Source organism: Miscanthus floridulus, chromosome 13 (genome assembly GCF_019320115.1).
Source record: "Miscanthus floridulus cultivar M001 chromosome 13, ASM1932011v1, whole genome shotgun sequence".
Lineage (NCBI taxonomy): Eukaryota > Viridiplantae > Streptophyta > Magnoliopsida > Poales > Poaceae > Miscanthus > Miscanthus floridulus.
In genome coordinates this window covers 46,274,228-46,301,644 of record NC_089592.1, presented here as the reverse complement: position 1 = coordinate 46,301,644, position 27,417 = coordinate 46,274,228, and the positions used below count along the sequence as shown (strand labels likewise).

Here is a 27,417-nt window from a genome sequence, read left to right as displayed (position 1 = left end):
TGTTTAAAGTGGCATGTCAGTTTCTGTCTATGTTTTGGACAGAGATGCAATTATTGAATTAATTGACCCTTCTGACTGTAGAATCATCCTAATATGAGAATAATAAAGTTGTAGGTAACTTCCTAAGCTTTTCAAAAAGTTATGGTTCATGTTTGTTGGAGATCTAGAACTCCAGTTATGCTTCTCTGAAGTTCCTATCAGTTTTCTGTACCACTGCTGTTGGATTGCATTTGCAGTTCTGCTTGTGCAATTATTTTCGTGGTGTAAATGATATTTGCTATGGTTGTAGTGAATACAAAAGTTGTAGCAAATTCCATGGTCTTGCTTGTGTTCGAATTGTAAGGCCATAGGCCTGATAGTGTAGGAGTTACATGACTTTTAAGTCTCCGGTCAGGTTTTGATTGTATTCTGAGCAGATCTGAAAGATGCTAGTGTTTGATCTAGTTAGGGTTTGAATGAGCTTTTGGTGATAATAACAAAGTTGTAGATAATTCATGTATCTAGCTGCTGTTAAAATTTGGTGGTATTTAGTTTTGTGGTTTGTGAGTTATGCCTATTGAAAGTTGGGTTTCAGAAATGGCTGCTCTCTGTCAATTGTGGACCATAATTTCGACCTACTTAACTTGTGAATCGTGCTATGATGGTTATAGATGAAATGTAGATAATTTCATAAGATTTCCAGAATGTCTTCTTGTAAGTCATTTGGATTTGTGTAACTCCAGTTATAGCTAAATCTTGTAGCTGCTGTTTGCATGTCCAGAAATTGGCAGATTCCAATTATAGTGTTTGCTTGTATATTATTAAGTGTGACTTATGCCTTGAATGATGACTGAGTTAGAGCACCTGAGATCTTAGGAAACTTATGTCATGCTTGGTGTTGTCGTCTTCTTTGCCATCTTAGCATGATAGATTGTGTGATGTTTAAGTTAAGCATCGCAAAGTACTTAAGTGTGTTAGTGTAAACTATGCTTGTCTTGCTTGCTATTTTGTGATGCGTCTCATGGTACTATTCTTCATATTTATGCACTTGTATATTGCATCTCATCTAGGTACGCTAGATGCACCACGTGAAGGATGCGATGTTGGAGCCGAACCCGAAGACGGTGTTTGGTGGACCTATCCCAAAGGTGGAAGGACTGGACAAGTGCTAGGACTGGGAGATGCTCACTTAGCGAGTGTCATCTAATAAACACTAACCTAGTGTTGGATCCCAGGCAAGCCCCGGAGCATATTAAGCCTCCTAATTTCCAAAATGCAGTTAAAGTATTATTGTTATATATATATATATTGTTGCATTAAGTTTAGGTGTTGGATGCAAACACTTGCTGCATTCGTTATCCAATCCTTGTCCAGATATTGATACCCTGAATCCTATGTAGCTCAGGCTCGTGTAGTGCTTAGCCCTGCTTAAACGCGGTAGAAGTCAGGTGATTTCCTGTCACCTGCGAGATATAGGAATATACATATGGCACGGTTGGCTATATTTGCTATCGTGGAAAAGAACCTGTCTTAATTTGAAATGAAGACCGGGCGGAGGCTTGCCGGTTTGTAGTGACTCCGTCTGTGTCGCTTAAGGATAGAATCTTGGAGCCTTTCCTGTTCATGTTGAACGCATGCCTCTCTCTTAGTTGGCTGTGTCCGAAGACCGACCACGAAGCCGAGTAGCTCACCTCAGGCCGGGAGTCGATAAGTATAAAGTGCGCCTCGGAAGGGAGCCATAGGTGTGAGTCCAAGGGCAGGTGATTTAAAAGTCCTGATCGTCCTGGCAGAAGGGTAATCCCTGAGAGTGCTGGCGCTGATCGAACCCCCGAATTTGGTTCCTGAGTTGTCCCAAAGGTGACCCACGGCTACCCTTGCAAAGTATGCCAGGGTGAGAGTTAGGAATACCCCCTCAGCTGAGTTGTAATTCGATTCGAGTCGCAGTCTCTCCCGATTAGTGAGAACTTGACGGGCTTATCTCCAAAGTAGATACACTAAATAACATAATGGTTCAGAAATGATGATATGATGATGACTGCCTTATTATACCTGCTATGGTTAATATTGTTTGCTCCTAATAAGTGAGTACTCTAGTACAGGTGCTAATCTAGTGGACCGGTAAATGATGATAAGTTTTAATTGGTCACTATATTCATAAGCTCTTTTATGCAACTGTGTCAAGCTAGCCCACCTCATAAGCCTTGTATGACCCTTGGTGTCCTTTATTTCTGGTTTTGACGGGTAAGTCTAGCTAAGTACCTTCTCGTACTCAGGGTTTATCCCACCATGTTGCAGGTGAAGTTCTCGGCCTGTTGAAGATGGTGGCTAACCGCCGGTGGGCTCGGTGATTCTATAGTTACTTCTCATCTATATGCTTTTGTTGGATGATGTCACTTATGCTAGCAATATATTTGGAACTTATATTAATGTAATCATTTGAAAGCTATGTTGTCTTCACTAAGCGGTTTTGAAACCCAAACTCGTACTTTTGTTTGTGAACCCATTTGTAATATTATTTCTGCTGCAACCCTATGTATGTGATGTGTATTTGCTTAATCACGTGATCTTGGTTGTGATGTTGATTTACCGAGGTCTTTCGGGACACTCGGCAGACTACCGGGTTTATTTGAGTGAAGGTATGTGTGTGTCAACGTGTTAGCGGGGACAGCCATACTTGATCTTGTATAAATTGGGCGGTTCTGTTACAATGACAAACTTCTCATAAGGGTCAACAAAGCTTGACGAAACTCAATGCAAAACAAGTAGCATATGAGTGGAAGTTTTCCTAGCCTAAATATAAACATGTATGGCTCTGGTAGGAATTCAAGCTTTGTCATACAGGAACTCATCATGTATCATTTTTTTATTTTTCAAAAGATAAATCTCCAGAACTTAGTATCACTTGGAACAAGATAAATAGTAGCTTAGACCTTCTCATATCATATCCATCAATTACCTAGACGTAGATCAAGCATTTGCTACCCATGAGTTTTAAGTTCAGAGCAAATTTACATGTCAAATCAATTTCATCCAAAACTTAGGAGAATTCCAGGCTAAAACTAGGTACTTGAAAAGAATTACAATAGAGCAACTATTCATCATTTCTACCATGTGAGATCATCTTCAAGTTCTTTTTATTCATTTGGCTGTTAAAAACAAGACAAAAAACTAAAGCACATCTTAAGCAAATTAAACTTAAAGCAAACTATACACACTCTTTTGTTTGGTTTTTTAGATCACTCCACAGTAATATATATATATATATATAAGAAGATAAAGGTAAATTTTTATTTTGTTTTCTTAGTTATGCATTTTTATATAATATAAATTCAAAAATTAACTAAAAAATAATAAAATACAAGAAAGAAAACTTACCTAAAATAATGGGGGCTCCTCCCCAAGCTGGTTGCTGTTGCGGTCTCTCAGAACGGCGAGTCTATGTTGAGACCCTAGAATAAGTACTGGCAATTTTGATTCTCCTGCTCCTGGTGCTGCTGGATGGAGGCAAGGCGTTGTCCTGCTTCTTCTTACCACTAGGAATGTTGGTGCAGAGTGTTCTGAATCTCATGCTGGTTCTCCTCAATGGTGGTGAGCCTGGTGTCGAAGCGAGCGTGTTCCATCTGCTGCTCATGGTAACCCATGGGCGGTAGATGGTGGCCCATGTCTTGATCATGATAGCCCATGGGATGGTCATTGAAGCCATGAGCAGAGAAGGACATGCGTCCTTCCTAGTAGCCGCTAGAGACCTCCTCATAAGACTGTTGCTGGTAGCAGTCAAAATTGTTATCCTGCCATTGCCCACTTGGGCCCTGTTGCTAGGAACTATCTGAATGATGTGAAGAAGGCTGCTCCCACCTAGCATGTTTAGGTTGGTGCATACGAGAAGATCTCGGCTGGTCCCAACCTGCATCCACAGGATGGTGCACCTAGGAAGGTCCTGCTTGATCAAATCCTGTGTAGACAGGTGATGGCAGGGCCTTCTAGAATGGGGTCATCTCCACAGTACCAAGGCTGTGGGTTGTGAGTGATCCTCACAGAGGCACTCCTGCAAGGTGCTTCCTCCTTTCTTTGCAAATCAAAGACAAATGAATTCACTGCATATAGACCGAGGTTCCAGTCTGGTAACGGGAACTCGGTTGTATAATCAACATACATCATAACAAGTTTCCCATCTCTTCCCTTTTTTAACATATGTGCATGGTTAAAATAGTCATAATCAATAAGCCAACGGGGAACGTCAATGTAAGTAACATAAGCAATTTCTAGCAGGCCCAAATTTTTAGATATTCGGTGACCAAAGAAGTGCACCCAACATCTCTCTTAAGACCAGAAATTTCTGTCCAATGATTCATCATGAATTTTACGGGTGAGACCTTTTTTCTTTTGATCATGGCATAAAGCAGTTTTAGTTCATCATTCCTAATAGTATGGAAATCATTTCTAGGAAATAAGGAAAATCCTAACCATTTATGCATGAAGGACAAAGTAGGGTGCTGAATTTTATTGGTGCAAGGACGGTAGCAAACAATTTCTTTTGAAATCTCCCTTCAAAACTTATTCCTATCAAAGTCTTATATAGCAGAGTCTACGTCAATTAAGCACTGAGAGTGAAATCCAAGAAGTTCACTAAAATTTTTCTAGGGAATAGAAAATTCTTTCCCAAAAAGTCTTAATGAAACTTCTGAATCGGTGGGTTGTAGAGTGCACAAGAATTCAATACACAAAAGCTTATACCCTGGCTCATTAATTTCCCAAGCATCCTCCCATCCTATGGTCCTAAAAATAAGTTTGAATTCAACTGATCATACCTGTGGCTTGGAGTAGGGCTAGATCATAGGCAGCAGTGAGGACGAAATCCTAGGTCTTCAGCTTCTTGTAGATGTTCTTCTCCCTATATCCCTAGGGCTTGAGCTACTTCTCTTATAGAAGAACGTTCCTCCCCACGGGGGCTGATTGAGACGGTGCTTCCAACAGTGGGAGACGGTGGATCAACCTCTATGTCTGTGCTTTCTTGGGATGAAGAACTCCTCATTGAACGGAACAACATCGCTCGCTTGAGTTTGCTGACGATCTTGCTCATTTTCCTGCAAAATAGACAAAAACAACACAACTCAGTGGAACAAGATTAGAAGATGAAAATGTTAGTGGTTAGCCGTCCAGAGTCAGTAGTCTAAGGGTTAGTCGTCCAAAATTGCCTAATAAATATTCTAATCAAGATTTTTGCATGACTTCCATCTTAATTCTTTTTAATTCCCCTCTCTTGATTTGGACAGCACTACCACACTTAAACTCTATTTTTCTTTCTCAAATTTTAGCAGCACCTATCTCTTTTCTTCTCAAGATTTTAGCACTACTTCCATTCCCAAACTTCCTCTCACTCTTCTTCTCAAGATTTTAGCACTACTTCCATTCCCAAACTTCCTCTCACTCTTTCTTACTCCAACACTACTTCTTAATAGAAATTCAACTATGAAATTTTGAAATGGAATTATGAACTTAGGAGCTGGAATTGTGTTGTGTTGGAGGCCGAGAGCAGCAAGGAAGGAGTGAGATTTATTGAGGGGGAGGTAGCAGGCCGACTAGCAAGTGGTGGGGCCGGTCGGCCCCACATCATCGCCAAATGGCCTCTCCATTTTTTGGTGGATCATTACTTCACCCTTAAGCAAAATATTAGCTCCATCAGGTGCTTCTTTCGGTGAAGATATGATAGAATGGAGTTGAGTGGGAATGGAGGTGAATAATAGAGGTTGAGTGGAGATGGAGGTGATGGGTGGTGGTTGAGTGGGTCCCATGCGTCTCCCATATTTCTACTGTATATATGTATAAAAATGTAATACAAAAATATTTTATGATACTATGTAATATAACAAGATGAATGATGGTATTTTTGAATTTTTATGCCTCCACGGTAAATATTTCTTATGGGTTTTTACTCCAGAAAAATTACTTACATGGGGCTTAAGTTTTTATAATGCCATGATGAGAATTTTTGTTTCATGATGTAGGTGTTGGAAAGTAAATATGCTAAGATAAAATGATTAATGCAGTATGAAAAAGTAAATATGGATAACTACCGAGTTACCTCCCGGTGCGGGTTCAGAATTTTAAGTCCACCGAACCAGACTTTTCCGTTCATGTTTATTCTTTGGTTGCATTAGTTGGTCGTAGAGATGGAGAACTTAATGGTTGCACTTACTTTTCACACCACTCCTCATTAGAGCATTGTTCCGGTCTTGGCTTGAAGGCGAATTTAATTTCTCTGGCTCCAACATCAATGTGAGCATTTGTAGTGCTTAGGAAGGGTCTCCCAAGAATGAGGGGTGTCTTCATGTCTTCCTGCATGTCAAGTACTACAAAATCTACGGGAACAAAAAAGTTTCATATTTTTACCAGAATGCTTTTAGCGATTCCTGTAGGGTAGCGAACTGATTGGTTGGTTAGTTGCAAGCACATTGATGTTGGCATGAGTGTTGAATAGTTGAGCTTGTCGAAGACCTTTTTGGGCATGACACTGACACTTGCTCCAAGATCGCATAACGCATTCTCAAAATTCTAGCTCCTGATCGAACAATCAATAGTGGGACATCCTGTATCCTTCTCCTTGATAGGATGAAGTGTTTAGGATGGCCGCACTACACTCCTCCTTTAACTTGATTACCTCAGTGGAAGGCAGTGGTCTTTTGTTGTTGAGGATGTCTCTGAGATACTTCATGTAGGTAGGTACCTGTATGGCATCTAGCAACAGAATATTGATATATAACTTTTGCATTACCTCTACGAACTTACCAAACTGCTCATCCATTTTGGCTTCCCGATTTCTGCGTGGAAATGGTAGGAGGGTCGTGTCATGAAAATCTTGTTGTAACTCTTGCTCTTGTGGCCCAATTTCTTCATCTTCATTGGTTCTCTTCTCATCTTCTTGCACTACCACTGGTGTCTTATATGTCCTTGTCGGATATGGTGGATCATGAGTAGACTTGCCACCTCTTGTGGTTATGGCGTTTACCTTCTCAAGGTTAGTGGCAAAAGGCAGAGCAACAACCAACTGGGCTAATTGTGATTTTATCTTTTTATTATAGCTAAGTTGGTCTTTTATGGTGGAAGAAAACTATCCATTTTAGTATTTATGTTTTATAGGATCTTATTAAAAGCAAGCTTCTTAGAAATATTCTCATTAATCCTAGCTTGTTCTAAGATGAAGTCTCTCTAGGATGGCTATCTAGAATTAGAAGAATTATAGTAATTACTTGGGTACTTACCTTCGTAACTAACCGTTGTCTAACCGTTGTTGTTGATTCCATCCTTGTCTCTGTTGTCGTGGAGCAGAATTGTTTATGATGATATTTGCATTCTCCTAATATTCAGAGCATTCTACCCCCAAGTATTCTCCACATACATTCTGTGAATTAAAGGCATCTTGAATAGCCTGATGATCTTTCTTGTAATTGGCTCGCTGTTCAAGCCAATTTAACAAGACGTCCATCTTGGTTGACAGTGCACACACCACTTCTAGTACTTCTTCGCTCTTATTGCATGATTGAATATTGCATTGAGACCAGCCTTGATTAGAGGCTATCTTCTCCATAAGAGTTTCAGCTTTTCTAAGGGTGAGTGACATAAATGATCCTCCAGCAGTTGCATCTAGTTGTTCGCTAGCTTTCTAAGTTAATCCATGGTAAAAGCCTTGCATGAGCAACCAATCTTCCATCTCATGATGAGGACAATCTGAAATGTATTCTTGGAAATGTTCCCATGCTTTTGGAATGGTTTCTCCCTTCTGTTGTTGGAAAATGGAAATCTTTCCTCTTAAGGAAGTTGTCTTGCCTATAGGGAAGAACTTTTCTAGAAAGGCCTCTGAACACTTTGCCCATGTGTTGATGTGATCTTTGTTGATGTAGAACCACTACTTCTCTCTTCCCACTAGTGAAAATGGAAACAGGCGGAGTAGTATGATGTCTTGAGCAACTTCCTTGATGACACTAAGCTGCTAATCTCTAGAAAATTATGAAGGTGAGCACTAGCATCTTCCTGTGCCCTTCCGCTGAATGGGGTAGCTTGCACCATGTTGATGAGGCTTGGCTTGAGATCAAACTCGAGGTTGGTAGTTCTGAGTGTTGTTTTAGTGTGAATGTTCTCGGTGCTTGGAGCAGAGAACTCACATAGGGTCTTATCAGCCACAACTCAGAAACTGGTGTTGAGGTTCCTCTTAATTAGATTGATTTGATTCTAATTGAAAGTTGTTGGTGAATCACAACCAAGTATGCAATACCCTATATAAGATATGAACAAAAACAAATAAGGGTAAGCCTACTAAAGCAAAGGTTATGATTTTATCAATAAGTATTTATTTGATCAATTCTCTATAGCCATGTGCCCATCCCCGGCAATGGCGCTAGAAATGCTTGTTGACATTTCTTAGCATCACCCTTTACTAAATTGTCATCCCTAGCATGATGCCAGAAATGCGTTGTTGGTAATTATAAATGACACTTGAAAACTTAGAGGAAAATTATATATATATTAAAGTATCTACAAGCGTATAGATAATATACCATTGTAGCATTTCACCCGGGAGTATACCAGGTATCATTATTTATATTTTATCCATAGGGAGGATCTATGGAGTTGTGTTGGCATAGAGATATTGACAAATATATATATATATATATATACTTATGATAAAACCACTATCATGCTATGGCAGGGGTAAGTCAAATCATAAATAAATAATAAGTGTAAAGTAATAATGGTATTCTAGAAATAGAAATAGAGACTCATAAAATGTAGTATGGCTAAGCAGGAAATTCGTTAAGAGCAAAAGATTCCTTAGTTATTCCATATTTACTAAGTCTTTTGTACACCCAAGTATACACACTCTCATCTATAGTATAACTAACTTTGGATCTATGCATAAGGGACATTACTAACGAAGATCAAGAACAGAGCTTGTCTCCCTTTGTAACTGCGTTATACTTGCTCTACACACGGGGAGTGGACTACAAAGGACTCAATAGGAGTGTCACATCCGCGATCTACCACATGACCCAGAGTGTAGAATGCATCCACATGCAAACAATATCGAAGCACCATGCTTACATAATTTCGATCACTTAACTCACTCGAGTTCTTTGTTAAGAGCTTTGCGAACATATGCATAAATTCATCATCAATCAAAACTATATCAAGCATATAGCTAGAGCAAACTAGGAACATAATAAATAGCAACACAATATTGAAGTAGCACAAAATCATAAATATTGAGATACAATGGCTATACCAGTCTCAGACGATAGATCTGGATGCCTGAGTGCCCACACTCTACTTGAACCTTGCTAGCTAGCCTATACTAGAACTTTGAAGAATTGGAGCTCTATTCTCTTCTCTCTGGAAACCCTAATTTTTGGTCTAATCTTGACTTATGGTAGCGTGCTCTAGAGGGGGCAGATGCTGGTTATATAGGCTAGAGCGTCCAATGTGAGCCCTTGGATCAAACCAACTTAAAGGACGATGTAGATGCAATCTTTAAGGCGGTGGAGAACCGACATACGAAGGAGGGACTGCTTGGTGGGCCTAGGGGGACAAGTGGCTTATAGGTGGGGCTGGCTGACCCCACATGGCAGCCTCCTGCCCTCTACTTCTATGACATGGCTTCTAGAGTCCTCTAGAACCTCCTAGAGTAGTTTTCACCGAGGATAAGCTTGATTTAATTTGACGTTTTGACCCCCCTTGATGGTTTTCTGGAATAACCCTACTGAAAACATAGATTCACAAAAACTCATGGAAATTGTCAGTTTAAACCCCTAAGTCTATGTTGGTGATCATTTTCATGCTTTATTTCAAGTTATATTGAAGTTTATAATGAATGATAACTACCGTCAACAAAGTCTTTTCCCAAACCATAACGTATTGGGGGAATTCCTTGTGCGCCATTAAAAAAGATCGTGATGCCTTCTGAGCCCCTAAAAAAGTTCAGCGGTCTTCAGCGCCACTGCTCTAACTTTTTTGTGCCCTCCATGCCACTACTGTCAGTCTGGGCTCTAACACCGTCAAACTGCAGGTGTGAAAAGTCGAAAATACCCTTAAGTCTAAATATGTCATAAATTTTTTGAGCATCTTAACGACTTCAAATGAAAAACTCAAAACTAGAAAGTTGTAGATCTCATCGAGATCTATAAATTTCATATAAAAATTATCTTTATTTAATTCCACAAAAAAGATATGATTTTTCTAAGATATATTAATCATATCAAATCAAAATTTTTTATGGAATTAAATGAAGATAATTTTTATATGAAAATTATAGATCTCAATGAGATCTACAACTTTCTAGTTTTGAGTTTTTTCATTTGAAGTCGTTAAGATGCTCAAAAAATTAATGACATATTTAGACTTAAGGGTATTTTTGATTTTTCACACCTGCAGTTTGATGGCGTTAGAGCCCAAACTGATGGCAGTGGCATGGAGGGCACAAAAAAGTTGGAGCAGTGGCACTGAAGACCGCTGAACTTTTCTAGGGGTTTATAGGGCATTGCGATCTTTTTTAATGGCACTCAAGGAATTCTCCCTAAGGTATTTGAGTGATCCAAACAAAAACTCTTATACTTTGGATCCCTTATCCTCTCCTTGATGGTAACAAGATCTTCATCTAGGTGTTGTCCTGCCTTGATGTCCCGTAACAAGTGAGAAGTCACTTGCAACATAGACAAGGAACCTTCGGCTATCTGGGATACATTCATCCTTTCATATCCCGACATAACAAATTCATATTTCTCTCTACCAAGGTGCAACCACAACTGGCCTTTCTATTCAAGGCATCAGCTACAACGTTTGCCTTCCCTAGGTGGTATTGGATGTTCAAATCGTAATCCTAAACTAATTCCATCCACCTTCTTTGCCTCATATTGAGCTCTGATTGTGTAAAGAAATACCTTAAGCTCTTATGGCCAGTGAAGATCGTGCAAGGCTGACCAAACAAATAGTGTCTCCAAATTTTCAGGGCATGAACTTCTGCTACTAACTCAAGGTCATGAGTAGGATAGTTCACTTTGGAATTCTTCAATTGTCTAGATGCATAAGCTATGACTTGTCCATCTTGCATAAGTACACAACCCCAATCCAACATTGGACGCATCACAATAAACTTCAAAGGACTTAGTGATGTCGGGTTGGAGTAGCACATGAGTTGTAACTAGCTTTTGCTTTAAAATTTGAAAAGCTTCTTCCTTGCCTCTGTCCTAACATATGGTTCATCTTTCTTAGTTAGCTCAGTCAATGGCTTTGTAATTTTGGAGAAGTTGGGCATAAATCGACAGTAATAACCCGCCAATTCAAGAAAGCCTCAAACTTCAGTCATTGTAGTGGGAGTAACACATTCCGCTACATCCTTGATCTTGCTTGGGTCCACTGAGATTCCATTATGGGATAAGATATGTCCCAAAATGGAAACCTCGGTAAGCCAAGACTCACACTTGCTCAACTTGGCATACAACTTGTGATCTCTTAGCTTTTGCAACAAAATTCTCGAGTGTTTCATGTGATCCTCTTCAGTCTTTGAATATACCAAGATATCATCAATGAAGATAATCACAAACACATCCAACTCTTCAAAGAAGATTGAATTCATGAGATACATGAAGTAGGCTAGAGCATTAGTCAATCCAAAGGACATGACTATTGAGCCATACCACGTAGAAAACATAGTCTTCGGTATATCCCCTTCTCTGATTCGAATTTGATGATACCACAATCTCAAATTGATCTTAGAGAAGAATTTGGCTCCATTGAGTTGATCAAACAAGATATCAATTCTCGAGAGCGGATACTTGTTCTTGATGGTTCTTGCATTGAGTGGCCGGTAATCTATTACCATCCTTAGGCTATGGTCCTTGGTTACAAATAAAGCTGGACATCACCATGGAGAAGAACTAGGTCTAATGTAACCCTTCTCTAATAAACTTGTTAATTGTTTCTTCATCTCTTCCAACTCAGGTGGTGCCATCTTATACGGAGGTTTTGATATAGGCGTGGTTCTAGGTTCTAATTGGATTAGGAACTCTATGTCTCTCTCTAGGGGCATTCCGGTTAACTCTTCTAGAATACATCAAGAAATTCACACACAACTAGAACTAGCTTGACACCTTCTCATACGTTAGACTTGGTTCTCAAACTATTCAAGGCATTTTGCTGACTTTGGGAAGCATAAAGAGTAACCAACTTTCCTGATGGGTGCTGAATCTCTACTAATCTAGGTACACATCTGATGACACATTGATGCTTAACCATCCACTTCATTCCCAAAATAACATCCACATCATTTCTGAACTTGAGAACGATCAGGTTGGCTAAAAATTCCAAACCCACTATCTCAATCTGAGCTTGGCTAACTATTTGGTTAGACTCATGTGTAATCCTATGGGCAATAATCCAAAATCCCCTTCCAAACTCTATAGTTGGAAACTTATTATCTCAGACATAACCCTCATGAATAAATGAATGAGATGCTCCAGAATCAAACAACATTCTTATGAAAATGGAGTTGATGGGTAACTTACCAATTATCACTCCATCATCCACTTGAGCTTCTTCAGCGATCACATAATGTAGCTACATGTTCTTCTTGGGCACATTGCCGATGCGCTTGGGAGCTGCTGCTTGCTGTGCGGTGGCTTGCTGCTTCTGGAGCTTGACTAGGCATTCACGAGCGAAGTGGCCAAAACCACCACACTCAAAACATGCCTCGATCGCTGTTGCTGCCTACTTGTCTTTCTCTTTCTACATCGGCTGACGCTGTGGACGCGCACATGGCTGGATCCACATCGGGTGAGGTGCTACATAGCCTGGAATTCTTGGTGGGACTTGTGTGGTTTTCTGCGAGGATGAACCCTGTCCATACTCGGTGTTATAGGGTCCCCTCTTGTGGTTGTCATTGTCCACCACATTCTTCTTGGTCTTAGCCTTGATAGTGGCGCTCACCATCTCATTGAAAGCGGGGGTTGGCACATTGCATAATTTCTCTTGCATGACAGGAGTGAGACCATGCTCATACCTCACTTTCTTAGCCTCATCGGTAGCAACTTCATTTGGAGCATATTGGGCAAGCTCATTAAACTTGTGGGTGTACTCTACCATCGACATCCTTCCTTGGACCAAGTTGTGAAAGTCTACAGCCTTGATGAGCATAGACCCTACGGGTATAAAGAATCTCTAAAAGGCCTCTCTAAACTACTACCAAGTGAGTTGCGCATTTGGCTGCAAGTGGGCACGATAGTCATGATACCAATGGCCGGCTGCCTCCTAAAGTTGATGCGTGGCAAAACTCACTTTCTCTTTCTCTATGCACTGCAATAGGGTGAACTTTTTCTCTATGGCCCTCAACCAGTGATCAGCTGCCATCGGATCCTTTCCTCTAGTGAAGATAGGTGGGTTGGTTCTTGCAAAACCATGGTATCCTTGAAGCTAAGGCGGTTGTGCTCTATGTGGGTTAGCTTTCATGGTCTCCATCACTTGAACCATGTGACCCATCATGTCATTCTAAGCCTTGCGGTGAGCTTCACCCCTCTAGAGTATCTCTGTCCATGTTGGAACTGACACCATGTGGAGGAGGTGGCAGTGGTGGTGGTGGAGGAGGGTTATGGTTTTACCCTGCACCTCCCCAAGATGATGAACCCTGGGTGTCAACCGTCTTGTCCAAGACACATCTCCCATTATATATGCTTTAGACAAAATGTGACAAAATTAAAGAATCAAGTCAATGCATCCACGAAAGACTTAAATAGCAATGTGCTTAAAATGGATCATTATATTCCACACATAATGCATCATGACAAGGAGTGACATGGGCCATAAATGAATACCAACTTAAGATTACCATCCAAGTATTGACTTACAATAACACAGCAAGGGTACATGATATGAGTGCAATTGCATATGCTTCTATGCATACTACGAATAAGAGATCGAAGCACATGTTGTTTTTAGTTCTTAGAAAATCGCACTCTCGAGTCTCACAACAGTACAATAAGCTAACACTTCAAAAGAGTATTAAAAGTAGGGCGAGCCAAACTTGTAGAAGAAACATCTAATTTATAACAGCACAAGTACAATGGCAGCCCACAAGCGGTCACACTATCATACTTAAGCCCATTTAAACCTGGTAGTCCATCGAGTACCATGAAGGGTCTCTATTAACCGTCAACATACAACCAAGATCATACATGATTCAACAGACATGTCACATGTTACATCAGTTCACAAATACAACATCATACATCAGAGTACGATTAAGAGTTATTACAAACCATGTTCAAATAAAATAGTCACAGAAGCAATTAAGTTTGAAAACCAACACCTCACATCATTGTTCCAATATAGTGCCAATCCATGATCACAACCACAAAAGCATGGCAGAGGGAATTAATGAGAGACGCCTTGCCTAGGGCCCTACTCCTCGTCCATGGTGGGACAGAAGCAGTTCTTACAGTAGCTATGATAGACTATACCATCTGCAATAAGTGGAAAATAAACCCTGAGTACGAGAAGGTACTCAGCTAGACTTACCCATCATAAACCAAAAAGAAAGTGACTCTAAGGATCATGCAAGGCTTTATAAGTGGAGCTAGCTTGACAATATTTTGCATAAAAAGCTACTAATTCAGTTATACATTTATAATTCGGTCATCAAGTTAATTATAGCTATTCATCTCTAGATTAGCAACTAACCTATGCCAAACATGTCATATATCATTTAGTAGCATACAGTAGTAACCATAGCCAGTGTAAAAGTTCCAAGTTCACCATAACCATCATTCCATAATCCAGTTACTACGATGTTGGAGCTAGCCAAGTTTCTCACTATCTAGGAGAGACGACTATTCGAATCGATTTCAACCAGCTAGGAATTTATTCCTAACACAAACCCAGGTAGACCAGATGAACAGTCACCTTAGGTTACCTTTGGTACAACTCAGGTACACATTTCAGCGCTGCACAACTAGGGACATCTAGCTGCCAGGACGATCAGGACTACCCTGCCCTTGAGCTCACATCTAGCTCCCCGTGCATCCTTACTACCATCTAGAGTGCTGCACTCTAACAGAGTGGGGCCTGGCCTGAGTGGAGCTACTTGGCTTCGCGGTCGGATCGAGTTATCCGGCTAGCTAAGTGAGAGACATGCGTTCAATCTCAACAGAAGTTCCAACAACTATACGGTCCTTAATCGGCGTAGACGAAATCACATGAGTCAATCTATGCATAGACTCCGTCTGACCTCCAGTTATATTACCCCATGATTCTTTTCCACAATAGAAAATATAGCCAACCATGCTCTGGTATCCACCTATATCTTGTAGGTGACAGGAAATCACCCAACTTCTACCGATCTAAGCATGGCTAAGCATATATTTGATCCTAGACCTACACAGGGTTAAAGGTATATTTATCTGGACAAGGTATTTATATGCATCAATTGTTTCCAATTCAACTCTTATAACCTAATGCATCAAACATAAAGGACTCAATTGATATTTTGTAAAACATGGGAGGCTTAAAATGCTTTGGGGCTTGCCTTTGAGAAAATAAGTTGGCCGATGATCTGGGCACTCGGGTAGGTCCTTAAGAGCTTGCTCCTCGCCTTTTGGAGCTATGAGCTGAGGTGCCTCCTGATGTTCGTCTTCTTCTTCGTTGAATTCGAATAGAGTGATCCCCTCAGATGATACTATATGCATGAGCATGAAATAAGATATCATGAATGCATATATACTGACATGCATGATATGATATGGTGTGATGAAATGCATCCTCATAAGTGTTCTCAACAACATTGCATTAAGGTGATAACAAGATAAATTTTCTTTTACTGAGTAGGTGTATATCTCTTCTCTAATAATTAAACAAATTCTCATCTAAGTAATTTTCTGGACTGCAAGAAAGCAGCCACTTGTTTTGACCATAACTAGAGTTATACACATATAAATAATATGGTTGTGGACTTTTTGGAAAGCTTATGAAATTGGATACAACTTTCTTTTAATCATCTTAAGGTGATTCAGTAGTTATCTAGGCCAAACAATTCCATCTTTCAGATCTGTCCAGCGAACAAGTATTTCTAACAGCAGACTTCTAACAGCTATAATTCTCAAACCTTAAGGCCTATGACTACGAAAATTTAACACAAGGTATATAAGTAAGTTATCTACATCTTTGTTATTAACAAGTTTCACACAAAAGATCATTATCATCATGAATTTACCACCATAACGGAAACTATACATGCAACCATCTAGTTGAATTATAAAGCAATAATTAACTAGCTGCCTATAACCAATTACTTCTAAGCCTAACTAATAGCACCAACAGATCATATGCATCATAATCATCATAGAAAACATCATGGTTATGCCTAACTAATTTATTTATATTCATTTATCAAATTCCTTATATAATAAGGTGATTTAAAGGATAAATACTTCTAGTGCTCCATAAATTCTAACAACATTACAATAGCCTACAAATGACCCTAATTGTCTACTGTACAATTTTCGTGCCATTTGGATAAGTATAGCCACCTTTGCAAAAATGACAAGCTACATATGCTTAGTTTAGCAAAAATAGTTTAGCATAGTGAAAAGTGTCAAGCAATAGATTTAATATTTTTCTTACTTTTCTCCCAGCACAGGAATACTTTATAAAATTTTGCATGATCATATGTTATGTATTTTTACCCAATTTAATTTCACTAGAAGCTAGCAATAATTTAGGATTAATTATGAAGACCATATTTCAAGTATGCCTACTATAGGTTTAGTATTTTTCCTAGCTAGATCATGTCAACACAAGACTAGCAAAATTGGAATCACAATTTTGTCATCATCCTAGCTCCAGTTATGCATTTTACAAGATATAACCTAATTTAAAAGCACTTATCTTACTCAATTTAATTTTCCTAGAAAAATACCCTAAACAGTAGATTTCATATTTTTAGGAAATAGTACACTTCAAGATATATCCAACAAAATTTGGTTCACCCCATTTGGATGCTCCTATCTCCAAATATGAATTTTTGAAGTTTATATTCAAATCTATGAAAATAATTAAAAAACCAACTAAACCCTAAATGCTAGGTACACCAGGTCTATACACCCTCAGGCGCTGACATGTAGGTCCCGCAGTCAACTCGGCCCCACTCGTTAGTGGAACCAGAGCAGAGCGTGGTTGACCGGCGGCGAAACTCGTTGATGGCAAGGTCACTTTGGGGTGTATAACCCCAGGTATCCACGACAATGGACATGGGCCGCACCACCAGGGGAGGTGCAGCCCATGAGATCAAGGCCTATGGTGCTCGGCTCTAGTCGGCATGCACCGCAAGGTAATCAAAAGACATCTTGGCGATGAAGGAAGATCTATTCGGATATGATAGATATTGTATTCCTTGTAAATACTTACCATATAGCCGAATAGATCTAGGCCTAAACTGACTTGTAACCCTACCCCCTAGACTATACAAGGTGGGTAGGGACCCCCTCAAATTCATCACATATTCAATACAATCCAACAAAGACACAGGACATGGTATTTCATCGATCAGATGGCCCAAACTTGTCTAAATCATTGTCTCTGCATCTTATGTCACCATTCGGTTCCTATTACACGCACCTCCACCGATCATCTACTAGCGTGGGTATACCCCTCGGTAGATTGCTGACCAGATTTTGTTGATAGTGGCATGCCAGGTAGGGGGTGTGCGTGCTGATTCCATGGCCAACCAGATGGTCACTTTCCTGAGCTCCATAGCCTTTCCTGAGCCAGGCAAGATCTTCATCGTCAGATCCATGACTTGGATCATCGACCCCGACGACAATAGGGACATCATGGAAGTGGTGCAGGATCACCCTATGCTGATCATGCTAACACTTGTAATGACATCTCCAATCTCGACACCCCGCCGCTAGGTTAGGAGATCCATCAGCAATGATGATCTGATTGCATCCATCGATCAGGTCATAGATTGCTTAGTAGAATGTCAGCTCCATGTGGGTTTGGTCCTAGATCAATCCAGAGCGAGCGATGAATTTCCCATACTCCAAGATCACCAAGCCGCTACAACTGAGTGACCTACTCGGCCACTTTATTCAAGGCAGCCATATTCTGATTTGGTGATCACAACAACTCTAGAAGGGCGTACCGTTCAACTCCAACACTCCCCGCACCAATGGAGAGCATGCTGAATCTCTATTCTTTTGGGCTAGTGGGTGTGGGTCCGATCCATCAGGACGCTATGCATGTTGAGCATAGCCACGTCGATGACCTCTATTAGATCAACTTCCTTGAGGCCGACTAGCCTGCGCTAATGGTAAACATGGTGCAAATCTGAATAGATCTTCTGGACGATACGCTCCACACCATCCTAGAGGAAAGTCCTAAGCCGTACTCTGAGGCCTCAGCCAACAACTACCCATCTTTCCCTCTAGGTTTGGGGAGATAGTTTTTCATGGTTGGCCATGATAGCATTGCTGTCGATGGAGAAACCAATGTCCAACACCATGAGCATGAAGCCAAGAACACTAATTGTCAACGATGTCGCAATGAAGAAGCAGAAAATGCCACCCAAGCCACTAGAGGTAGCCCGCCGCCTCTCATCTGTAATCTCCAACAAGAGTTTCTCATGGTGGATAATCAACAAGTGGAGTAGACACTAAGCGCTAATCTGGCTGTGGCCACCCATGAGTTGGCTAGACTCCCACAAACGCTAGAGATAATCAAGATTCAAGCGCTTCTCAAAGCAGATTAGGCCCAAGTCAATGACATCCATAATTGGATGTTGCCACCTGTGAATTAGCTTGACAGTGAGGCCATCTCTGTTTTCACCAGAGGACTCCATCACCGTTAGGAGCTATGCTCCAAAATTTACCCAAGAGGTCCTAGACCATCGGTAAACCCCTCAAGGTTGCAAACTCATACGCAGACTCTGAAGAAGCTGACTGGATATAGGGATGAAGGGCTACACAACCACATCACTACTGACCGGGAAACTCCATTGACAATGTAGAGTAGCCACGTGCTAAGTGAAATTTCAATGCTGCCTATGAAGAACTCCTTGATGGTCCATGCCTAATTCACAAGAATAGCAAGCACACCATGCGACAATGCTATGGCATGGCCAAAGCTTTCCATGATGAGGAGCAGAAATGGTGAACGCGTAAGGACAACAAGTTAGACAATGGCAAAGGGGAGGAGCATCCTAATGGCGCACGACCTACTACCCAAGATGCCAACAAGACCGTCGCTACAATTTTTGGAGGATACGCCACCTCTAAGAGCAAATGCCAGCAGAAGCTCACCAGCAGAAGCACAAGTTAGACATTTCATGGGTTCGATCAACATCGCATAATTAGGGACAACCAGCTGCCAGGACATTTAGGCATGGCCTGCCCTTAGGCTAACATCTGACTCCCGCACATCCTTACTACCATCAAGAGTGCACACTCTAACAGAACAGGGCTCGGACTGAGTTGAGCTACTCGGCTTCACGGTCGGAACGAGTTATCTAGCCAGCTAAGTGAGAGACATGCGTACAATCTCGATAGAGTCACCAACAATGGTACTGTTCTTAAGCGGCACAGATAGAATCACATGAGTCAACCCACACATAGACTCTGCCCGACCTCCATTTACATTACCCCATGGTTCTATTCCACTGATAGCAAATATAGCCAACCGTGCCTCGGTATCCACCTATATCTCGTAGGTGATAAGAAATCACCTGACTTCTAACGGTCTAAGCATGGCTAAGCATATATTCGATCATAGACCTACATAGGGTTAAAGATATATTTATCTGGACAAGGTAGTTCTATGCATCAAGTGTTTCCAATTCAACCCTTATAACCTAATGCATTAACATAAAGGACTCAAGTGATATTTTGTAAAACATGGGAGGCTTTAGAATGCTCCAAGGCTTGCCTAGGATCCAACACTAGGTCAGTGTTTGTTAGATGACACTCGCTTGGCGAGCATCTCCCATCTCGACACTTTCTTAGTCCTTCCATCTTCTAGATGGATTCACCAAACTCAATCTTTGGGTTTGGCTCCAACATCACGTCCTTCACGTGGTGCATATAGCATACCTAGATGAGATGCAACAATGGAAGTGCATGAATGCGAAGAATGGCAATATGAGATGCTTCACATAAAAGTACTCAAGATGGGCACAAGGTTACACTGAACATATATAAGCACTCCACGTAACTTAATTAAACATCCCACAACCTAGCATGCTAGGATAGCAAGGAAGGTAGCACCAAGTATGACACAAGTTTCACAAGGTTTTAGGTATATTAACTTAACACCATCAAAGGCATGAGCCACACTTAGCAACACACAAAGCAAAGCAAGGTGAAGCAAACAATTTTAGGTACAAACACAGGTTTCTGAACAGCAGCACTACAGTCCCTTGTTTTAATCATACCCAAAGATCTAGGCATGCAAAAAGTGTGATTCAAGACTTTCTGGAAAGCTAATGAAATTATCTAAAACTTTGTTATTAACACCAAAAGCTGATTCAACAAATAACAAGGTCACAATAATCATGATGCAGAGCTTATACAACTAAGGATAGAAAACTGATAGTAACTTCAGAAATGCATATCTCAAGTTATAGTCATCCAACAAGCATGATCCTTAACTATATAGAAATACTATTAAGTTATCTATAACTTTCTTATTATCCTCTTAAGATGATTCTATAGCTAACAAGGTTAAACAACACCAAGAAGGCATCTTTGTCCTTAGGACATGCAAAGCCTGACAGCAAATTCTAAAATCTAGAACTCCTAAACCAACAGGCCTAAAATCATGAAATTTTAGGAAAAGCAAGATAAGGAAATTATATACAAATTTTGTATTCAACACATTCACATAAAACATCATTTGCGTCATGAAGTTATCATCACAACAGAAAATGCACATGCAACCATTTCAGAATATAACAATTTGATGTTTCAATTGCTTTGCTAACAAAGAGCATGCACACATGAGCCATTCAAGAACTTCAACCACCACTAACATACTTAGCAACACTTTATTGAACTCCAATTACTCAAAGCATCACCAAATACAATTACAAGCTATATCTACAATTATGCTTGTATTAATCCTTTTCCCAATAAACATATATATAATTTTAGCAATATATGAGAACAACTAGTTTGGGGCTGAGACTTTTATGAGTGGTAGATGTTATCAAAACATGGCTACTGCACAAATTTCACAAGCTCAGGTTTTATGGATTAATTATTATAAAAAAGACAAATCGCTAATGCAAGAAAACATATGAGGGCAAGATAAATCTAAAACACACCACTTTCTACAAACACATGGCCATATTATGTATCAACATGACAAAATAACATCATACCAAGGTAATGGAACCACCTTTTCCATTTTTCATCTTCATAAAAATTATAACTTACTTAAAACCATTTATCAAGCAATGAACAAGTTAAATTCATAACTTAGTCATACATACACAAAAAATTATGAAATTTCAACTAGAGCTCACACATGCTATAAGTATACTAAAATAAAATTTTTATGTCATTTGGAGTAGTACAATAGTAGATATGATGATAGCAAGCAAAGTAAGCTAGAATTAACCATTAATCATGATTAAATGAAAACATCATAAAAACAGAGATCAAACAACATGTTTAATATTTTCTTAGCCAACATATTCCAAAGCAAGACTCCCAAAACTAGAATCACATTTTTAGGACATTCTTTCCTCAATATATGCATCCAACAAACTTAAAAGGACTTCTAAAGCACTTTATAAGAATAAATAAAAATAGCAGAAACTTTCTACTAACACATATCATATTATGACTCTTCTAGGTATATCTACTCACAAGGATTCCAAAAAGTCTTCATTTGCTATTTTACAATTTTTCTACGATTTATAATGATTTTCCAAAGTTTCAGCCATAAAAGAAAAACAAACTTGCACCGAGGCCCCTAAACTATCCACAAAACAAACTACAACAGAAAGGTCTTTCTCTATACTATTCCCCTGAGTCACGGCTGTTCACTTCACCCCCTGTCTTTTCCACTATTTGAACCCGAGGCCCTTCATCTTCTTCTTCACGAATAGAGCAGAGGAGATGACGAGCGAGCACAGAGCGTGGAAGGGGCGAGCAGAGGCGAGGGAGATCGAGTGAGGGAGAAGGGAGCTCGGGCATCCACTTTTGGAGGGCACAGAGGTGTGGCAGGGAGGTAGGAGCATGCGGCAGTGGTTCTCGACAATGGTGGGGGCACGCTCGGTGCATGAAGGTCATGCGCCCATTTTAGTGAACAGGTGGTGGGCGACGAAGTAACCAGCTTCAAGTGCAATTTTGGGCTACTTAACATCCGATCTGGGCCTTGGGCCTAAAAGCAAAATCATTCCTTTCCTGATGCTCTCCAACTCATATTTAGGGTGCTCGGTCATTAGAGAAATAGATTAATGGGTAATTAAGCCCAAAGTTGACACTCTCAGCGACTAATCAAGGATTAAGCCTTGCTCTGCTTGAGCTTGAATTACTTGGTCAAAACGTGGTCAAATTGATTCCAACTTTTTGTATGTCCTTCTCCATGATGTAAAATCCATCTTTTATATTTGGATCAACTTGAGTTGCTTAACAAAAATCCAAGAACACTGATATGCTAATCATCATTGCCACTAAAAATTCCAGACAACCCAATTTTCGAGATCTAAAACAGCACTGCATTCAAACTTGAGGCCACTGTTTGAGCCATTTAGGAGTTGAATCAGGGCTTGGTCTAAAAATAAAGTTTGTTGTACTCCATTCAAACTTCAACTTTTATTTAAGGTCCAACTCCATGCAAGAACTCCAAATAGTTGGTCAACATAGGTCAAAACCATATCATGAAATAGACAATTTTAGCTATTCCCAAACTTAGAAGCATTTTCTTGACATTTGCTCAACATAAACCCTTCATGACTTTTGTTGTAGAGTTCAATTAGAGTCAGTTGGGAAAGGTAGCAAGGTTTGTTCAACATCCCATGTTCCCATTCACCTGATGAAGCAATTTGAGCAAAAATATAACTTATCATTTCATGTGACTTTTTGGTTCCAAAATTCATGAAACTTTTCCACTGGTCAAGATGGATGCATGTTGATGTAATGTACATGAAATAAGCATGTTTAACATTACTCATGCCTAACCTTAACTAAGGTCCACATGTAAACAAAGGTGTGTTGTCCAAGTTCAAGTAGTGACTCAATTTCATAAATTGGACCTCAACACCTTCATCATCACTTAAAAATTATGACTAGAGATCATGATCATTGCTTGACATAGCCTACTTAAGTCCAAATCCACTGCTTAATTGGTGACAAACACCAGGGTGTTACAACATCGACCGACTTGAGGAATTCCCTTCGTTGACTTCCATGAAGCATTGTTACCTTGGGAGGAATCCAAGACAACACAACACTTCATTCTCAGGATGCGAAGAGTACTACAGAGCATAAACTAACTACCCATAATATCTATTTTCCTAGTGAATATAACATGGACCATGTGAACTTTGCACTAGACTGCAAGCTTCTGAAATCTACTCATTACAATGGTTCCATGTTTGTTCACAAAGTACGAAAAGCAGTCCTCTACCAAAGTAGCTTGAGTACAACCTTTCATAAGGGATGAGATCACAGATGGGGTAAGCATCCTCTGAGGCTATGAGAAACCGAGTAACCAACAGACAATATCTATGCCGGTCATAACTGTTCAATCACTTAGATGCTAACCGATGGAAAACTACATAATGTTCCATGTGTGTAGTTCTCTTTCTCTAATGATAACACTTTATTATCTGAGTCTATTGAGGGAGTAGTGAATGTGATAGCTGACTCTGTTAACTCAGCATTTTCGATGATCATTATTTGAGGGAATCCTCGTATCCAAGCGGCAATAGTTATTTGGGTTGAATCTGATGCAACCTCTTAGGTAAAAAACACATGGAAGGTACCAAAGGACAAGTCCACCTTGGAAATCCTTGCTAAAGAAGGATGATAGCGAGGCCTGGAGGTCAACAAAAGTTGTAAGTATACACCAACTAGAAAAACAGTACACTACTAAGCAGGTTGGGCACAATTTGCCTTCATGGTGCAGTGGCACAGTAAGTTGGGTTGACTTGCACTATCACAAAATTAGCTTGATTGGACTACTTTTGACATTGAGGCTTCCTTTCTAATGTCAATCAACAACTCAAAATCATAGTCTGAAATGTGTTCTTTGACACTTTTCAAATTATCTTCGACTCGTAATGGCACAAATTGACTTGTAGAACACCTCAACTGCTCAAACATTGTTGAGACGAGAGGGCAAAAATAGGCCATAATGGGGTGCAAGGAATCTCCTCTAGGGCATCTAGAGAATTACCTAATCGGCAAAATATTAACCATGTTGCTAATCTTGACATCATTTACAAACACAACCTTCTAATATGAGGGATGATAGCAGTCCACCGAGAAATCACAGATTCTTTACACTTTGGTTTTCAGTTCATATCTGACAAACTACTACTCCATTGTGCACAAAGTTTTGGTAGTCATATAGACCCATGAGTCCTTTAACTACTGACCAAAATTCAGCTCAAACGGACACTGTTTGACTATCCAAACAAATCATCTATCAAAACTGCTTTGTTCTGAAATTTTGTGATCAAACTATCAAAACATCTCTCAAATCCAATGCTTTACTCGACCAATACTCAAACAACTTAAGGCAGTCGAAGTATCCTAAGCGAGGAATGAGCTCATCAAGTTTTGTGACAGTCCAACTATGTTTGAGCCTCTAATCACTGGCTTAAAGATAACTGGTTGAGTGCCATGAAACCTAGATAGATTTCGCGCTCTTCCTTTCCTTTGCTTCACACATTGGGGAGTGTAATCTGCACTCTTTAACTTTTCTTATAGAAGCAACAGTAGCTTTCTAACTAAGGAGAGAGACTAGGGTTTGCCCTTATGTGCCTTTTAAGAAACAACCTCAACCATTGAGTTAGACACCAACTCGATGATGCACAAGCGTTAGACTTGTGGGCTGTTTTTGTAGGGCACAAAGCATACTCCACATGGAGGGGTAGTCCTAAAAGATAAGGGACCATTTCCAACTACCCTTCTGTGCTTCATCCAATAGAGTCCTGAATAAATCCTTTGATAGCACCATATACATAATGATGCTGACCAAAACTAGGGACATGCTTTCTCTAGCTCTTTACTTAGCTAAGATAGCATCTTACATTATCTATGTGATTGTCCAAGATGGATTTGACTTGACGACATAGGGCCTAGAGAAGAAAGCAGTATTTGCATTGTTGACCAGCTTCGCTGTTTCTTTGCTTAACATTGTTCTATGAGATATAGCCTTCATAGTTACCAAGTAGTTATTACCTAGCTATACTTATCTTTCCTATTGGTAACTAATTAGTTGTCTCTCAACATTTAAAAGCTCCAAAACTTCCTGCTCGACAGCAACAATCATAGTTGATGCGTATTCAGACAGTCAATACCAAGGTTAGAAGAAAAGGGTCACACCGAAGAGGTTGGTTGATCATCTTGCACATAAGGTCAAGACTTGGATAGAAAGCTCATAAGCACCTAGGTGACCTATTATAGGACATAATATTTTGGTCCATTTATCATCCGACTGATAACTTGTCTAACTTTAAGTATTGTGTACCTTTCTGATCCAATGGGGATGGCATAAGTTGCTCGCTAGATGACCGATGCTATTACAGGGATAGTCAAGCAGAGTCACTTGTCTACCATCCCTTGCAGTTGGTTAATATTTATGTCAGTGACTTGTTCTTCAAAGGTTATCCTTTGGATAACTTCAGAAGGAAGTCCTATTGCATCCTATTCAACATACAGATATTCTGACAAGATAAGGAGAGATAACCAAGGAAGAGCTCACATGAAAATAACACATCGATGCAGTTCTAAAATGGATCATGACTAGGAACCTCGATACCAGTGCATGCTGAGTAGCACAACCTTGTGTGCATGCCCATAGGAGGCTGTTAGTTTCATCACAGCACTGTAGTTGCTACTCATAACACCATTACTGATCACACACCCAAGTGAAATTTCAAGTTGCACAGATTGAGTCATATGAACAAGCACTATGCAAAGGTGGGATAGCAAGCAAAGGTAGTCACAAGGTCAAGAGTCAACGAGGAGGCGATCCGAAGATTAAAACATAGCACAAGAGAACATAACTTAATTGCCGAAGACAACTAAGCAGGGGACTCTTGCTTAGTTTCCATATACGCCTTGTGTCCACCAAGGTGATTACTAGGTAAAGATTAACATGAGATTTGGTCTTTGTGGAGCAGTAACATGAGATCAAGACTGATAAACTTCTAGAGACTTGAAAGGGCTAGACAAAACAAACAAGATTCGAGGGATAGAGCCAATACACTGACTAGGTATTCAGTTGATAAAGCAACAACATGATCTGTGAGGAAAAGGTTCCAAAGCCAGGGTAGATAGCGATTAGCGTTGCACCAGATCATGTGTAGAAGGAGCAATGAGGTCCAACAAGGATTTTTTAGTAGGGTCCTCCCACATAGGAGCGAGACAACCGTGACACATGCAAGCATTCAAGGGAACTAAGCTTGGGCTTAAGGTCAAGCAAAGGCATGGATATAGGTCTTCGTAGCGCAACGTTCAAGGGCTAGAAACCACATGTACAGGCTCAGGCTCCTAAGCAAGGGAATCTACTTGGATACAACCATGAGATTAACGTAACTTGAGTGCGGTTCTAGGATTAGGCTCTTCAACACTTGTATGCTCACCATGGACAAAAGGGGTAACAACTATGATACTACCTAGGTAACAAAGCATTTACACATACATCATGGTCTTAAGCAAGCATTTGAGAAACTCAATCAAATTAGCTTAAGCAACTAATAGCAAGAACAAAGCTCACACATAACAAGCAGTCATCTATAGCAACACCACTACACATATCATGCAAAACATGGTGGTAAGGTACTGTTATCTTTTATTTCCTTTTTACTGAGTAGGTGGCTAACTCTTCAAAACAAGTTTTACTTACATTTAGCAAATTAGTTTTCGGTCATGCACAACATGAACATATGGTTACAACAAGTTATCCATTAATAGAACAAGGGTGAGAGGATCATGTTTATGCACAAGCAACAATCGTGATGCATGCTCATCCTACTCGTCCTCACAAAATTGCTAGCCTAAGGCAGCAATCATGTTCTATGTCGGTGGCATAACACGTACTCTCTCGATATATAGCTAGTCGTCAACTACATTCAATCTACGCATTTGTGGTTAGCGTACTGCATAAGGATTTCATTTTAGCCCAACCCTACAATTATATATGTAGAACTAAAAGTCTAGGCTCTAGGTT

General features: G+C 40.0%; 1 non-coding gene across 1 annotated transcript; it reads left to right on the top strand.

The window, feature by feature from the left end:
• Window positions 1–7,685: 7,685 nt before the first annotated feature.
• Window positions 7,686–7,792, top strand: LOC136502443 (small nucleolar RNA R71). Its single transcript, XR_010770581.1, has one exon. It is a non-coding gene; the product is annotated as a small nucleolar RNA R71 (small nucleolar RNA).
• The last annotated feature ends 19,625 nt before the right edge of the window (window positions 7,793–27,417 follow it).